Genomic DNA, 18,357 nt, shown 5'->3' with positions numbered 1-18,357 from the left:
TTTGTTTTTTATCTGCAAGGTTTTCCAATTTTACTATCTGCCTTTCGATATTTTCTAGTTGTGGGAGGTCTTGTTTACTAAATTTTTTTTCTTCTGGTAAAACCTGTTGTTTACTTATGTTGACTGTTGCCTATTTATGTATATTTTTCGTAGTTTTTTTTTAATTTAACTTTTTAATTTTAATGAGGATAATGTTTTCTGTCGCCGGTAAGCCTGCATTACTTAAGTGCTTGTATAAAAAGCTTTTATTTGATTGATCTATCCAGTACTATCATTAAAAAGAAAATAATATAATTTATCTGCTCCATTCTTTACAAACAGATCCTGTTGGTGCAACCGGCTTAATAGACAAGGCGAAAACGGCGGGTTCGTTGGGAAAAATATTCCCATGAGATTTTTTTGTATAATCACATTCGTGAGAAATCCCAGAATAAGGTTCAAGAAGTCGCCCACGTGAAAACTGGTCCAAATTTTTTTTAACATTTTTTTTAATCAAATTGCAAAAATCAACATTTTTTGCCCGAACAATTTTTTTTTAGATTTTTTAGACCATTCTGAACAAAAAAGGTCTCTCATAATTTTTCTCTAAAGTTGATCGTTTTCGAGTTATAAGCAATTTAAAAAACGCTAAAATGTCCATTTTTAAGACTTAATAACTCTGTTAAAAATTATTATTATGAAAGTCAGAAAGTTACTAAATCAAAGCCTAAATCCCCCCATACATGATCCTGAAGAAATTTGTGTCATTCATTTATTACTAAGCTTTTATTTTTAATTAACAACAATGAGCGGTTAGATCGTATTGACTCGGCTGTAAATGTGAGTGCGAGTAAGATGCATAATTGGACTGCCGGAATGGCATCTCTCTCGCACTCAGCATATTACGGCCGCCTAACACTTGCATGGTGCTCATTATTATTACTTAAAACTAACAGCTCAGCAATAAAATAATGACAAAAATTTCTTCAGGATCTTGTAGGGGAGACTTTGAACTTTGATCTAGTCACTTTCTGACTTTCATAATAATAACTTTAAACCGAGCTATTAAGCATTGAAAATCGCCATTTTTCGTTTTTTTCAATTTTAAATTGCTTATAACTCGAAAATGACCAACTTTACAGAAAAATTATGAGAGACCTTTTTTGTCCAGAATGATCCAAACAAACCTAAAAAAAATATCATGGGCCAAAAATATTGATTTTTGCAATTTGATTGAAAAAAATTGTTAAAAATAAATTGGACCACTTTTCACATGGGCGATTTCTTGAACCTTATTCTGGGATGTCTCACGAATGTGATTATGCAAAAAAAATCTCATTGGAATATTTTTCCCAACGAACCCGCCGTTTTCGTCTTGTCTATAACCTATTGCTTTATTTTTTATTTTTTTTTTATCTACAATGTATTTCCAATTCCACTATCTCTGCTTACGATCTTTTTTTAGTTGTGGGATGTCTTGTTTACTAATCCTTCTGGTGAGACCTGTTTATGTCGAAGATTGTCTATTTATGTAGAATCTTTTTCGCAGTTTTTTTTTAAATAGGCTTTATACGTAATCAGTATTTTTATGCAAAATGATACTTGTAAGTAATGTTTACTTTAGTGTAATCGGAAAATTCTTCAGCTTTTTTTTAACAATTTTATTGTGGCCAATACAATGCATTTGTGTTAGAGGAAGATTCATTCGAATACTGGACTGGCAGTCGATTCATGTCCAAAAATAAGCAGCAATTTATGATAAATATTTTTTATGACACAGGGCCGAGTTGTAACTCGGCAAGTTACAACTTACTAATTGTTTAAATTATGAATTCTGTATCCCTTTGAAATTTCACACCAGATCTCCTTCACGCCAAGGAAGAATCTTGAACATTTAACCACCAAGTACCAAGGTATAATTCTGACCCCTTCTGAAGCTTACACGTAAACTTAAATAAATGTTTTTAATATTTGTCCATTATTTTTTAATTTCATTGCACTGTATGTTTCATCAACAACACATAGTCCTGTCGCCAGTAGGGGTACAACGGCCTCCTTAATTCAGATGGACTTACTCAAGTTTTTTTATGTATTTTGACCCGTAGAACACGAATTTTTTGGGTAACAGTCGATCCGGATGTCGATAAGATTGTTATCAACAAAGAACTTGAGGAATCACATAACAGCGATTTTTCGCAAAACGAAACATTTTTTTGTATTTTTTGGGTCATTATAAGTTTTTTCGTAGGATGCATAGTTTTCGACATAAACGCGGTTGAACTTTCAAAAAATCGAAAAATTGCAATTTTTAAACCCGAATAACTTTTGATTGAAAAATAAAATACCAATTCTGTTTACCGCATTTGAAAGTTCAAGTCAAATTCTATCGGTTTTGATTACTTTCATTGCTAAAAATTTTTTTTTATTGTTAAACAAAGCTATAAACACATAGTGATTGAATGATGTTTTCAATGCATTTCTCATTGGAAATCGAACGAGTAGGCGCGCATACAGACAATTTCTACGTAGATTACGTACATTACGTACAAATGCAGTAAGCAGAATTGCTATTTCATTTTTAAGTCAAAAGTTATTCGGGTTCAAAAATTGCACTTTTTCGATTTTTTGAAAGTTCAACCGCGTTTATCTCGAAAATTATGCATCCTACGAAAAAACTTGTAAGACTTTGCTGAGAATCACCCAAAAAATACAAAAAAAGTTTTGTTTTGCGAAAAATCGCTGTTATGTAATTCCTCAAGTTCTTTTTTTTATAACAATCTTATCGACATCCGGATCAACTGTTACCCAAAAAATTCGTGTTCTACGGGTCAAAATAAATAAAAAAAACTTGGGTAAGTCCATCTGAATTAAGGAGGCCGTTGTACCCCCCCCCCTCTGGCGACAGGACTAACAGTTCTGAATGTATTTTGTGACTTTTTCTGATATTTTTTTGGATGTTACGACTTCCATAGCGGAAATCGTTTTTAAAATAAATACAAATTTTTGAAAATCGAGTATTTTGTTTTTTAGTCCATGTTGTGAGGTCGGTTCCGTGGGAAAAAATGTTCGATTCGGTTTCTTTGCGGATTCCCGTTCAAAAATGCCTCCTTTAAACAAATCAAAATGTTACCGGGCAAAATTTTTGGGCAGAAATTGTTTAAACAATTTTTTTAAACAAATTCCAAAAATTACCTCTTTTTTTCAAAAGATTTTTGGGTAATTTTAAACAAAAAAGGTCTATTGTCATGTTTCTCAAAAATTGATAGTTTTCGAGTTATAAACGATTTAAAATCTGAAAAATATGAAAATGCGCATTTCGAGGTTTCCAAAAATAATATGTAATTTATTATTTTTGATATTTCTAAGTGAAGTTCTAACAATCAATTTTAAGATTCTGAAGAGTAATCGGGGATTATTTCAATTTAGACCTTTGTTTTTTAACTTTTAATTATGTGCGTCCACTCGATTTTTAAGCCGCCGCGGCGCGCCGCATTTTGATGTGTTTCTCTGTCGCACTTCTACATATTATACTAGGCCTGGATCACGCGTACCAAAAAAATGTATTAATAGCAAGCTGAAAATTTGTTAATAGCTTAACGGTGTCTAGTCGGACAAACTATGATGTATGGGAACACTGGAACAGGGGAAGTTTTAATTGTGGAACAGGTTACAGGTTTCGAAGGACTACGAAAACGTTCCATGTATTTTGTCGGAAGAACTTCCAAATGATTTGGTACCTTTTCATTAAACTCTCATGCCAAAATCAGACTGCTATTTATCACCAAGATAATTCCTGTCATTTGACATGTTCTACGTGTCGGACTTATTAAAATGCCCAAAATATTTGACGGACAAACATTTTTTCATATATTATATAAAGTTTTCTATTGAATAAACTTAAAAACAACCTACTAGTCTTCACAATTATTATAAACTTGTCAAGATGACAAGTTCCACAATTAAAATCACGTTCCACAGTTGAAACTTCCCCTTTTCCAGTGTTCCCATACATCAAAGTTTGTCCGACTAGACACCGTTAAGCTATTTAACAAATTTTCAGCTTGCTATTAATAAACTTTTTTTGGTATGCGGGATTCAGGCCTATACGTACTTATCTACTTAAGTGAAAAATTTTGTAATTTATTATTAAAAAGGTGATTTATGGAATTTCTTTAAAAAAATTGTTTTAACAATTTCTCCCCAAAATTTCGCCTGGCACCTTTCAGATTTGTTTAAAGGGGAGACAAATAATCATTTTTTTCCTACGGGAGTGACCTCACAACGTGGATTATTTTCCGTTACTGGACATACTTGTCTTTTAATAATTTGATTATACATGACTCGCTTATAATAAAAATTTAGGCATATCGTAATATAAAAATAGAAAGTTTAAAATGATCTTATTAATATTATTGAGGTGCGAGAGTATGCTTTTTCTCATGAGGATCTTTCAGTGCGTCATAGTTTTTCGATTGCTTTCTAACGCATTAAATTGTATGTGACAGAAAAAAACGCACGTCGGTGATTACATTTCGTCGGTGACATTTATAACATTTATTCTAGTTGTCAATAGATGGCGCTATAATCGAAAAAAATTATTTACTAATTATATAATATATCTACGAATATAATCTGTACAATTTATAAGACTATACAAATCAAAGAAAATACCATTTTATAAATGCAATAAACTTAATTGATTTGTTTTTATGCCAAATTGCAAATAAAATATGACTACTGTCAGATTTAACTAAAATGTCATGTTAGAATAAATGTCATAAATGTGTATTATCACGGACTTACCTTTTTTTCTATCATTTGTGACGCACTGAAAAATGCTCATAAAAAGAAGCATATATATATATATATATATATATATATATATATATATATATATATATATATATTTAATTGCAATAGTACAGAACATTGACATTAACTTAGACACTGTTCAAAGACAATATTTTTCAAAAAAAACGTCAGTCCTTTATCTTTCTTTCAATTACCTCTAATTAGGTTTTTTAAATTGTTATAAACAAATAAGCTATTAATAGAAAAAATAAGTGACTAACTTCGTCCCTAATTATCGGAGTGACTAACTTCGTCCCTAATTGTCGTAGCACAACTTTTTTAATTCGTGCAAAAATGGCTTTTCTAATTATGTAAAAATAAATTTTTCCCAGACAATACCGAAAATATTATTCTAAATGTTTATAAGTAAAAAATTGCAATGTTTTTGTACTTAAGTTTTGCAATGTTAAGAATGTCTACTAAAAAATTAAAATTCTTTTGTTATTCTGACTTATTTAACCACATTTTTAGCTCTAAGAGATCCAACTTTCCAGCATCATCAAAGTTGTAGTTTCATTTTTACAATACATAGTTATTACATTTATTGAAATTTAGGAATTCTTTGGTTTTTTGCAGTTTTCTAAGCAACAAATTAATAAATCAACATTCAAAAATTAAATTGTCATTTTAAAGCTTGAAAGTGTTTTATCAAATAATTACCTCCAAATTCGTTAAAAATGCTCTACTTTTTACTGTTAGACGAAAGTTCTTAAAGTGGTGCATCTTTTGCCTTAAATCGTTAATAATTTTTTCTACGAGCTTGCAAAAATGTCTTCTTTCGCGCACGCGTTTTAGTTTAGAAAGTTTTACTTTTCCGTACGCGTTTTACTTTTCCGCACGCGTTTTACTTTTCCGCACACGTAATATTTTTCCGCACGCGTTTAGATATTTTAATATGGCCTTAAAATAATTATAATACATCCAATAAACTAATATTTAGGTATTATTTATTATTTTATTTCAAATGTATCTTATTGTATTCCTGTTTTAATGAAATTAACGCGACAGTTCGATGAAATAAAATTATGTTGACATAATATTCGAAAGTCAAATCGGTAGACAATAATAGTCGTTTTGAATCATCGTCATGGAAACCAAGATCGTCGTCATGCTAACTAATTGTATTGAAAGTTTGGTTTTGACAACCTTGTCAAAGAATTAATTTGTGTATGTATTTTCATATTAATTGTCAAAGTACTGTCAAAGTATAAAGACGTATTTAAAAAGTTCTTTCCAAAACTTTAAACATTTCGAAGTTCTAAACCTTTTTGAAGGATCAGACAGGCTGCCGACGAGTTTGTACAACATCGAATATCTCAAAAATAGGTATACATTTCGTGGGGCAGAAAAGTAAGTTAAAAAAAAACAATTATAAAGAGGACCGATGGAGGTAAGTCCAAATATTTACTCAAATCTTCCGCTGTTTGATAATTCTGATATTGATATTGATCAAAATATTGAAAATTTAACGTGCAATGCCTTAAACGGCGTTTCTAAAACACCTAAGGCCATAGCGGAAAAGAAAAAACAGAACAACATGGAACCAGAACACGAATCAGAAATAGTAGAGAAAAATAAAACTAAAAACAAAAATAAGAAGGCAGCAAAACGTCAAAGGCCGAATGAGTGCCAGGAAGATGAAGATTCAGTGGTTGAAATGAAAAAGCAACTAAAAGAAAAGGACGAAGAAATTAAAAAACTCAGAAACCAAATCCATCAATTGAATGAAAAAATCAATGGACTACAAAATACAATAATAAACTCTCAAGAAAAAGTAATCGAAACTATAGATAAAAGATTCGACGAACTTAAAAACGAAAACCAGACAACCGATATACAAATAAATGAAAAAAAAATCGATGACAGCAATCCCAAAGAAAAAAATTGAAGATACTAATAATAACATCGCAAATACAAAAAATTTACCCATAACACCCACAACAAAAACAAATGAAGATTTCCCTTCCCTGCCAAAAAAGGTCGGAAAAGACAACAGCGTGCCATCAACATCTAAGGTACAAGAACTATTTCCTTCCCTACCGAATAAGGGCAGGGAAGAGACAATGGAAACAAGCGAAATTGATAATATCCTTATCACCGAACAAAACAATCAAGAAAGCACTATAAACAGGTCCAAACCAAAACCACCCGTCATAAAACTACAAACAGTAAACGAAACAGGAACAATATTGAAAATTGCTGAAACTCAAAAGATATACACAGACAATAAAATCTCCAAAAACGGAAGAGAAACACTCATTCAAACAAAATGCCCTGAAGATTATAGAAAATTTACCCATATCTTGGAAGATTATAACAAAGAAATCAAAATTCAGTGGATCGCCTTCCCATTAGACGAAGATATCAAGCCCAAAATGGTTATTAGAGGACTTCCCTCAAATACAAAACCTATAGATATACAAACGGAACTATTAAATAAACATGAAATAAATACAATTAACGTAACAAACATGAAGTCTAGGAAGGCAGACAAAAAATCTCTGCCAATGTTTATAATTACAGTGGAAAAAGAAGACGTACCCAAAGCCAAGAAAATTACCAACCTTATGTACATGAGAGTAGTAATAGAAGATCTAAGAAAGAGCAACGGACCAACTCAATGTTTTAATTGCCAGGGCTTCCACCACGCCCAAAATGCATGCTTCAAAGACGCTAGGTGCGTAAAGTGCGGAGAAAATCACAAGAGTAAATTCTGCCAAATTCCAGCAGAACAAAAAGCAAAATGTGCTAATTGCCAAGGGCAACACCCGGCAAGTTATAGAGGATGCCCAAAGATACCTGCCTGGGGAAGACCCAGACAAATAACAATAGAAAACAGAACACAACAACCTAAAAGAAACAATGGGCAATCGTACGCCCAAATCACCAAACCAACCCAAAACCCAACAACAGATTCGACCATACTAATTTCAAAAGAACAACAAAAAGGACTGGCCACGATGATAGAAGAGCTAGTCATAAAAACGGTAAGTGAAGCGATTAAAAATGTAAAAATAGCACTGAACTAAGGCACGAAACTAGGGGATACCTGAAGATAGGCTCCTGGAATTCAGGCGGCATAAGAACTAATACAAACGTGCTGGACGAATTAATAAATAGATATGAAATGGATGTCGTAGCATTGCTAGAAACTAAACTAACTCATACCATCAATCTCAAGTTTCCAGGATACGACATCTACAGGAACGACCACAGAGCAAATTCAGGAGGAACTGCTATCCTAGTGAGAAAAGGAATAAATCATACATTACAACATACGCCACCACTAAACACTATGGAAGCAACAACAATAAAAGTCCAGATGAGACAAGGTGAAATAAGGATCACTTCAGCATATGTAAGGCCAACAGATCCTTTAAACGACGACGACCTGAATACGTTCCTGAACGCCGAAGAACCGTCCATAATAATAGGAGACCTAAACGCCCGATCCCCTAACTGGAACGATAGAGCTACAAACAGAAACGGTAGAATACTGAATAATTATCTAGTGAACAACGAAGACACCATGGTGATTGGGCCCATCGAACCAACATACTTTCCTGGAAATGCTCTACCAACCCATTTAGATATAGTAGTGGCCAAAAGCCTAGGACTACAAACAGACATCCGAACCTTAAACGAAGGATCAGCAGACCACAACCCCATACTCATAGAAATAGGTACATGGGAAGAAGATAACAGAACAACAAAGAAAAGAAAGAAAACCAAGTGGTCTAACTTCAGACGCCTAGTGAGCATAGGAATTGGAAACATTCCTACAATTGACAATCCACAAGAAATAGAGGAAAAAGTCCTAGAGCTCGAAAACATCATAAAAGAAGCACTAAGAAATAGCACTACTGAAGAAGAATATGAAATTCATATGGGAAGATTTAGAGACATAAATCAGGAAATAAAAGAAATGATAAGGGAAAAGAACAGAGCCAAAAAGAGAGCCAGAAGAACAAGAAACCAGGAAGATAAAAATAGGGCAAATCGACTGAATCGACAAGTCAAACAGGCACTAATAGACCATAGAAGCCAAAAGTGGGAAAACTACATAAAAGAAATGGAGGAAAGGAGCCAAAATATGCAAGAAATATGGAGGCTCCAAAGAACTTTAAGAAACGATAGAAAACCCATTCCCCCACTACATGGAGAAAATGGGATCGTCTACACAGAAGAAGATAAAGCCGAGGTGATGAGAAGGACACTTGAAAGAGAGTGTACACTGAATTATCACCAAGACGAAGATATAGACTTTATCGAAGAAGTCGAAGAAACAGAACTAGAAACGCCCGAAGAACAAGAAGAAATAATAAATCCCACATCACCAAGAGAAATAAGTGAACTGATTCGAAAAAGTTCACCAAAGAAAGCACCTGGTCCAGACGCAATCACTAACAGAGCTCTGAAGTATCTTCCCTCGAAAGCAGTTGTGTATTTGACAAATATAACAAACGCAATACTAAGATACAGGCTCTTCCCAAATCGATGGAAGGAAGCCCATGTAATTATGATACCCAAGCCAGGAAAGAACCACATATTTCCTCAAAATTACAGGCCGATTAGCTTACTTCCAGCAGTCAGTAAGATAGTGGAGCGGGTCATCCAAACCAGGCTCCAATCAGAGACAGACAGGCTAGGCATAATCCCAGAATCACAGTTTGGATTCAGAGCTCAACATTCCAGCGAACTTCAAATATTAAGACTTACCGAATATATAGTAGCTGGATTCAATGACCAACAATATACGGGAGCAGCCTTTCTGGATGTAAGCAAAGCCTTTGATAGAGTGTGGCATGAAGGACTGACATACAAAATGAGAGATTATGGATACAGCGGGGCCATGACGAAACTCATCTCCTCGTACCTAAGCGACCGGAAGTTCAGGGTCCGGATAGGACCAGTTCTATCAGAACACGGAATGCCGGAAGCTGGAGTACCACAGGGGGCAGTTTTATCACCCCTTCTGTATACCATATATACAGCAGATGTTCCAAGAACACCCGGAACATTGATCAGCCTTTATGCAGACGACACTGCAATTGCTGCAAAACACATGAACCTAGATATAGCTGTAAGAAATCTACAGACGGCATTGGATACAATAGAAGAATGGAGTATCCAATGGAAAATAGCAATAAATCCAGATAAGACCCAAGCGGTTATCTTCAAAAAGAGAAGAGATAACCCAGAAGAACAGCTAACATTGCAAGACAGACCCATCGAATGGCAAAACGAAGTTAAATATTTAGGAGTCACAATGGACCAAGGTCTTACATTCACATCACATGTCAACGCAACAGTCCAGAAAACAGCAGCGGCCAGATCGGCAATAAGAGGACTCACAGGAAGAAGAAGCAAATTAGCTATGAAAACAAAATTAAGACTGATAAATAGCATTATACTGCCAATAATTACATACGCATCTCTTGCATGGGGTCACATAAGTCAAAGTAACAAAAAGAAGATACAAGCGGCACACAACAACTGCCTGAGAGAAGCTGCAAACGTGCCCAGATACGTCGCCGAACGGTTCTTATTTAGAGACCTAAAACAAATAAGAGTACTGGATATTATGGAGGAAAAAGCCAGAACAAAATTTGCTGAGCTAGAAGACCACCCAAACCGGATCTTGCAAGAGATATTAAGGTATGATGTGTACCATAGATGGAAACATAGGAGACCCAAACAACAAATATTATTAAATATATAATAAAGGCTAGATAATCGTAGCTCTATCAAAAGAAGACAACTTGCTCACCTTTGGCATCTCATTATATTTATTAATGTTGATTTTTATAATTTTCAGACATCCCTCAAAAAAAATATACAAAAAACTTCAAAACGGCTTCAGCCACTAAACAAATCAATAAAATATTAACAATAGGCGAAAGCCACAAAAAAAAATATTAGTAACAAAACCCAAAAAAGGGCATGAGGGGCCCACATCCTCGAGCGCCGAGTCGCCGAACTGGACATAGCCCAGAGCGGGGACTCGGCGCCCGAGCAAGCAAAACAGATCGAAGATAAGTCACTAGAGATAGCGGGAATAGAGCGCCTCACGCTGGCCTGCATTGATCGGGGTAGGATTTCATATGGGAGTCCGTGTACCCAAGACTCCCATATGATAAGCACTTTGCTGATTGAGAGCCCCTATAGCGCATCAGAGTGCTATCGGGGGGTAAGTGGATGGTCTGGAGCATTGAAGCGGGGTGGAGTGATTCCTGCTTACGGGAGTTAATCCTCCTCGCCCCAATGAATTGTATCACCCGAATGTCATTCTCTAGGGGTGAGCAAGTCTCTCAGGCTGGGTTAAATCACTATGCTTGCTTGCTTGCTTATTTTCATATTAATTAAATTAATTGATTAAGATTTGGTCATTTTTTAAAGACTCGTAGAAAAAAGATTGTTCCTAACTCTTGCAGAAAGTCTCTTTTCCGCACTCAACTACTTGCCGAACTCCCGCTCCGCGTCGTTCGGCAAACTGCAGTCGCGTGCGGAAGAGTATGACTTTCTGCACTTGTTAGGAAAATAACTATAAAAGGTTCACCGAATCCACTGCAGGAAACAGAGGTTTGGGTTATCGAAGTACGTAACAGTCAAAAAAATTATCAAATACGTAGCAGGGTCAAAGTTACTTATTTCTCTTGACTATTTGGTCACAGTATAAATTGATATAAATAGAATCCTATAGCTCATAATAAGAGTTTCTAATAGATCTTTGCCTTTCTGGTATCAAGTCATGAAAACTAATAAACTATAAACTGATTATGACCAATCTAATCTACTGAATCTAATCTTGATTGTATATTTTCGGAACAGTTTGTGGTCGTTTTATTTTTTTATTGATATAAATTGGCGGACACAGTTTCTTATAGTTATAGCAGGTTCTTCTTACAGTCTTGTATTTTTTATATGTTAATATTTTTTAATATAATAATCGAGAAAAGTATGGGATATTTTGAAAATATCGAAATATGTTAATATAATGTGGCCATGTTACCAAAACACTTTTTTTAAGAAAACGGTATTTAACGAGTTTTAATTGAATAATTATTAAAAAATTAAACATTGAAATTTTTGGAATGAAAAAAGTAGCTTGACACAAGTATTATTTAAGATTTGAGACGTCGTATTTTAATGTTCTGTTAAAAAAAGCGAGACAGGGCTGTGTACGTTCAGTATTAGGTACTATTTAATACATATACTCCGAACAGTTATTTACACAAGCACTTGAAAACAACATAGAAGGGATCAAGACAATTGGTGAAAATATAAACAATATTCGTTATGCCGACGATACAGTCTTCATTGCTGAAAGTGAGAAAGACCTGCAGATGCTACTAAACACAAATTGTGATACTGGGGAACAGTTTGGTTTAACAATAAACAAAAAGAAATTAAAAACCATGGTGATCAGTAAGAGGGGTAAAGTCGTAACAAGGTTCCATATAATTAAACAATGAAGATATCGAACAAGTGGACAAAATAAAATACTTAGAGTCTGGATCACGGAAGATCTAAATCCGAAATCAGATATTCAGTCAAGAATAGAGCAATCAAGAGCATCCTTTTTGAAGATGGAAATTTCTTAGTAACCAAAGACTCAATCTGCAAATCCGATATCGCATGGTAAAATGTTATATCAACTATATTCTTCTCTATGGTGTCGAAGCGTGGACTGTTGATGTTGACTTAATGAGAAAGCTGGAAGCTTTTGAGATGTGATTTTTTAGGAGAATACTGAAAATACCGTGGACCGATCATATTATTTACGAACGAAATGGTGTTGCACAGAATGGGAAGAGACAGAGAACTTTTGATTACCATTAAAAAGAGAAAAACATCATACTTGAGGCACATACTTAGAAATGATACGTACGAGTTATTACAGCTGATTATGAAGTGTAAAATTGAAGGAAAAAGGGGTCCTGGTGGACGACAAATATCCTGGCTGAAAAGCATTCGCGACTGGACCGGGTTAAACACACATATGCTTTTCAGAAAAGCAGAAGATAGAGACGAATTTGCAATGGTTATAGCCAACCTTCATTAGTGGAGTGGGCACTAGAAGAAGAAGAACTTAAAAAAACAATAAAATTAATAGTGAGCATTCCCTCCACGAACTTGTATTTCCAATGGTTGGCCACATAGATGACCGTGTCATTTGCTAAAATTAAGTCTTCTTCTGTACATGTCTCTCTCATAATCATCTCTTTGCATGATAGTAGATGGTGACTATTCTCAACCGCGCCAGTCGCAGGTATCGTCCTCCTGATATCCCCATTTTTTCATCTGATTTCCCCATCATCTGATGGGGAAAAGTGTGTTGTGGTAGCTGACGCTTGCCATAGGTGTATTCGGCGCATCTCTGGCACTTCGGGAATGGATCTTCATGTTTTCAGAAAGCTTTTCCGAGATCTTAGTCTACTTGTCTGAGTCTGGTGGTCATACAAGGGTGTCTTTGATCCGTCTCCTGCTTCTTTCTTTCTACCTCTAATGTGACCTGTCTAATGATAAGTGGTGGAGCAATCATAACTGTGGGGTAGACCTCTTCGATAGGTGTCGGTTTTAGCCCGATAGTGTGTGGTTGTACTCCCCATTTTGTGTTAGTTAGCTTGCGGATGATATTATTTCTGGCACTTACTTTTTTCTTGCCATCTTGACAGTGGTATCGATAAGACATGATTTCTATCCAGACGTACGCCTAGATATTTTGGCATCTCATTGTGTTCCAGCATCTGACCACGCCATTCCACCTCCAGCGGCCTTCGGGCATACTTGTTTCTAAGGTGGAAAGCACACTTCTGGGTTTTTGTGGGATTGGGTTTCAGATGGTTTTCATCATAGTATAGAGCTAAGTCTCCAGGGCATCTGTCAGTTACCCTTCGACTTCATTGAAGGTCCTTCCCTTAGCTCCCACAGCTACCATAACTGAATTCTGGTCTCATATGTGTAAATAATAACTTTTGCAAGACGTTTCGTAAATAAAGTTATGGTGTCATAACATAAATAATCCATATTTTTGTCCATGACTGTAGTTTGTTGACAATGTTTAACTTCTGCATATCTCTTATTTTTATTTAAACAGTTAACAAATTATATAACTTAATATCTAAATATACATTTGTTATATAAATAACTACCTATGGTCAAACAGATAATTTTCAAATATCCTGTTTTTTATTTACTGAATGTGGTAGGTAAATACATGACTAGAATGTTTTCTGGTATAATGAGTATTAACTGTTAAAAACCTGTATCATTATGCATGGAAATTCCGAAAGGTTAAACGTTGTGTTTGTCTTCGTTGGCATGATGAATGCACCAATACATATTAGCACCCGAGGGTACAAGACAATTTGGCAATTTCCATTCATTAATATTGTTAATGCGTATTTAATATATATTTATATGTGTCAAGTAGTAGAAAACTTGGTGTAATTAATCTTATCATAGGGGTTCACCAAAAAAGATAGTATTATAACTTAGATACAATTTTATTTTAGTCCATATTATATTAATGACACCTTTAAATATTTTAGTTTTTACTCTTTGACATAACTAGAACAGGGCCGTAACTACCATTGGGGCAACCGGGGCAGTGCCCCGGGGCCCCCGGCCAAGAGAGCCCCCGTTTGGTTGGCCTTGCATAGATTGTAACGAGGTCAAATAAACTTTTTAAGTACTTTCAGTCAAGTTCTACTTCGAGTTGTCCGATTGTAATAAATATGTATGTACACGGCATACTAATTCTAACAACTTCAAAGATCGATTTTAACCTGTTTCACCTGCATCATTATAAAAAATTTTGTCTCAAAATCTCTTCATAAAGTCACCTTATTTTAAAAATGTATAAACATTCTCAATTTCTTTGCAAAACGTAAATGCAGCAGCTGCATAATACTCTGGTTAAATCGGAGAGTGCAGGAAGAGTCTATACCGGTTTCGGAGATCTTTTTCCCCTCATCAGTAAACCCATACCCTCTTCTCTCCGCTTTAACCACCTACCATAGCTTGGGCCTTCCCGAATTGCAAAGAAAGAAATGTCACGGATGAACTAGGGCCATCTACCGAAAAACAAACTAAGTTATCAATCGAAGTAGCACAGAAAATGACAATAAATATCGCCTCCGTACCACCAGATCGACAACAGGTGGAATACTTTCTTTGGTTACACCTCCTGAGATTTTCAAAATTTATAAATCATACAGGATGCCGAGGAAATTAAGATGAGAGAATTTTAAATAATTCACAACTCATCTACTCAGCGTGGTAAAGCTCCAACAAGAAAGATTCCTTAATACTCAAACAAAAGAGTAAATGAATTAAAAATGTATAAACATTCTCAATTTCTTTGCAAATTTTTTAATTCATTTACTCTTTTGTTTGAGAATGTTTATACATTTTTAATTCATTTACTCTTTTGTTTGAGTATTAAGGAATCTTTCTTGTTGGAGCTTTACCACGCTGAGTAGATGAGTTGTGAATTATTTAAAATTCTCTCATCTTAATTTCCTCGGCACCCTGTATGATTTATAAATTTTGAAAATCTCAGGAGGTGTAACCAAAGAAAGTATTCCACCTGTTGTCAATCTGGTGGTACGGAGGCGATATTAAAGGTGGATTTTCACAGATCCGATGTCCGACGGTACGATGATACGATAGAAATTTCAGGGTATTTCATTGGCTGAAAGGTGACAGTTGGGTTTTCGTACGAAATTAAAAAGTCATCGGAAGAAGTTAAAATTATTTTAACTTTTGCACGAAATCGGATGAATTTTGACACTGTTGGCATTCTATCTTGAACGTCTTGAACTTGTGAAGTGTTTATGTTTTTGATATATTGAAATGGAACAACAAAATCGTAATTATAAATGGATGTTGGTCTGAAACTATTTTCTTGTGGCATTTTTGTAATTAACTATTTTTAATGAGAAATAAGCCACAATTTTAATAAAAAAAATGATTTTATTTTTTAGTAAAATTGTGGCTTATTTCCCATTAAAAACAGTTAATTATAAATGGATGTGACGGTACTTCTAACAATAACTCACATTTTTATCCTCTTCAAACAGATAATTTGACGAATCCATGATGATCCAAACAATAATAAGAACAAAATCGAAATAAAACTATCTATCTGTTCCTGTTCAATATCCAACAGCAAACATTTGTATCAAATATCAATCCATGGAATAATCTGACATATTACACAAATGTCAAAAAATTTCGGATACGACAATCATATAATCGTCGTTTTCTGTGCTACTTCGATTGATAACTTAGTTTGTTCACCTTATTTTCTTTGCTTTCAAACCACAAAGCAGCTCCGTATTTTAGATGGCTTCTTATAATTTCTTTGAAGTCTTTGAAGTTCAGCATATGTTGGAATTTGTTTTTTAAGATTTTAATGAAAGGTATCGAATATCGTTTTCTAAATTAAATCTCTGCCAAATTGAATTCTGCTCTCATTAGAGCTGTATACAATTACTTTCTGATAGTCTCCTCCTTTTTGACATTATCCTATCTTCTTCAATTTTTCTTCCACTTTTTCCATATCGAGTTTTAACGCATTCTTGAATTTTCTTCCATTTTTTCAATTTCCTGTATCTTCTCAGCAATCTGGTTTACCTCTTACTGCATTTTCTCTAAATAAACCTTCATATCTTTCTTTCTTATCTTTCTTCAAACCTTTCGTTGGGAGGCACTGAAGTCCTCATACCAATCTGAAAGATGTTCCTCGAAAGTGACTCTAAAACCTCTCAATTCAACACGCTGGGCTGAAGATTTGATGAAGTCAATACATTGAAATACAGATATTGCGATGTTTTGAAGTGCCTTTCAAGTCTAGTTCTGACAAGTAACAAAAGAAATGAAAGAGACGAAGCAGCACAACTGAAAAATAGAAAATAGAACCATTCAAATTAGTTTTGTTACTAGTTGTGCAAAATAAAATCCTTGAAATCCTCAACATAGTCTCGAAAACACTGCAATCAAAATCTTTGGACCTTTTAACAGCTTAAAGTTTACTTGAAGAGAGCCTCTTAAAACTATGTATATGAAATGAGAGGACAATTTGAAAACTTCTTTGAAGTAGCTTCAAATATGTGTCAACGTTAGGGAATACCATTAGGGTTCGCTCCAAAAAGAATGCAGAAGATGAAAAAATATTTCGATGAACTGTGCGAAGATAAAAGACTTCAAGATCCCAAGTCATGCTTTAGAGTAACCGTGTTTTACTCAATGATCGGCACATTATGATGCCATCAGCTAGACACTCGCTTTCAAGGAATGAAAGCAGTGTAAGATACGTACCGAATTGTTCAACCTGATTTTATTTATTTTAAATGCCAACGAACAAGACCTTCAAAACAAAGCAATCAACTTCGTAAAACGTTTTCCAGATGATTCCAGATGAAAGATTGAGGGTTTACCCTTCCTCTGGGGGTAAACCCCGATACCCCCGGTAGGGGGCCCCCAGATCACGTTTGCCCCAGGGCCGCCCACATTGTAGTTACGGCCCTGAACTAGAAGTTATTAGAATTAATTTAGAGGATTTCTAACCACGGGATTTGAAACAAGTTTGTACTAGATGTTCTAAAAAGTGACCTCCTTTGGAATTAAATACATGTTTTTCCATAAAATTAGTTCATTTTATTCGATATAGTCTCTAGAAAAGGCTTAAAGATGCGTACGAGTTGACTTGACTGGATGAGATCAACAAGCCCAGATTAGGGTAAGGCATGAAGGGTATAGCCAAATGCCCAGAAGGAAAGCTATCCTTTACTGGCAGAACCAATGCCCTTGTGAGTCCGTCTTCATATGAGGGTGGCACGGTAGCCATACTGTGGGGCTCCACGCTCCCCACAGTATGTTGTTTTTCTTTGAAGTAAAAGACCAGAATTAAATATCAATAATAAAGGCGTGTTTTTTATCGTGGTGTTTCTTTTTAAAGCCAAAATGAAAAATAAGGGCGTACCTGTGCTGTACCCTTATCGTCATATCTTCTTTCGAAGGTTGAGTAAATCATTAGGTATAAATAGTTACCATCTTATCTAGTGCTTTCCTAAATACTTACCTAAGTCATCATATCGTGATGTTTTATTTCAAAATCAAAATTGCATATTTATGCAAAGACGTGCTTTTCCCATACTAAATTATTATAATCTTCAACTTATCTAATGCTGTGACTGGTTATTAAACCAGGGCGCATCTGTAAAAATATTAGTGCATTTGGATGTTGAGAGGTGACTCATATTTTTTTACAGAAATTGCTTGAAAATAACTCATATAATAATATTTGAGTTATCCTCCCACTCAAAAAGGTCCGGAACATTGTTTAAATAATCAAAATGTCAAAAAATGAAGGAAAAATTCGATTTTTTTCTTGGTTTTTTTATTATAACTTTAAAACTATTAATTTCCGAGAAAAGTTGCTGCAACATAAAAGTTGCATAATTAAATTTCCTACAGTATAGGATTGGGTAAAATTTTTAAAAATTGTCACCCTTTTTG

General features: G+C 34.7%; 1 protein-coding gene across 2 annotated transcripts in view; it reads left to right on the top strand.

Annotated features, from left to right (window-relative positions):
- The window catches only part of LOC126884580 (uncharacterized), a 128,460-nt gene that overhangs the window by 519 nt on the left and 109,584 nt on the right, over positions 1–18,357 (top strand). The window lies entirely within an intron of this gene.

The sequence above is a fragment of the Diabrotica virgifera genome, chromosome 5 (assembly GCF_917563875.1).
Source record: "Diabrotica virgifera virgifera chromosome 5, PGI_DIABVI_V3a".
Lineage (NCBI taxonomy): Eukaryota > Metazoa > Arthropoda > Insecta > Coleoptera > Chrysomelidae > Diabrotica > Diabrotica virgifera.
The sequence above is the reverse complement of the archived record's forward strand: the minus strand, read 5'-3'. Positions and strand labels throughout refer to the sequence as shown.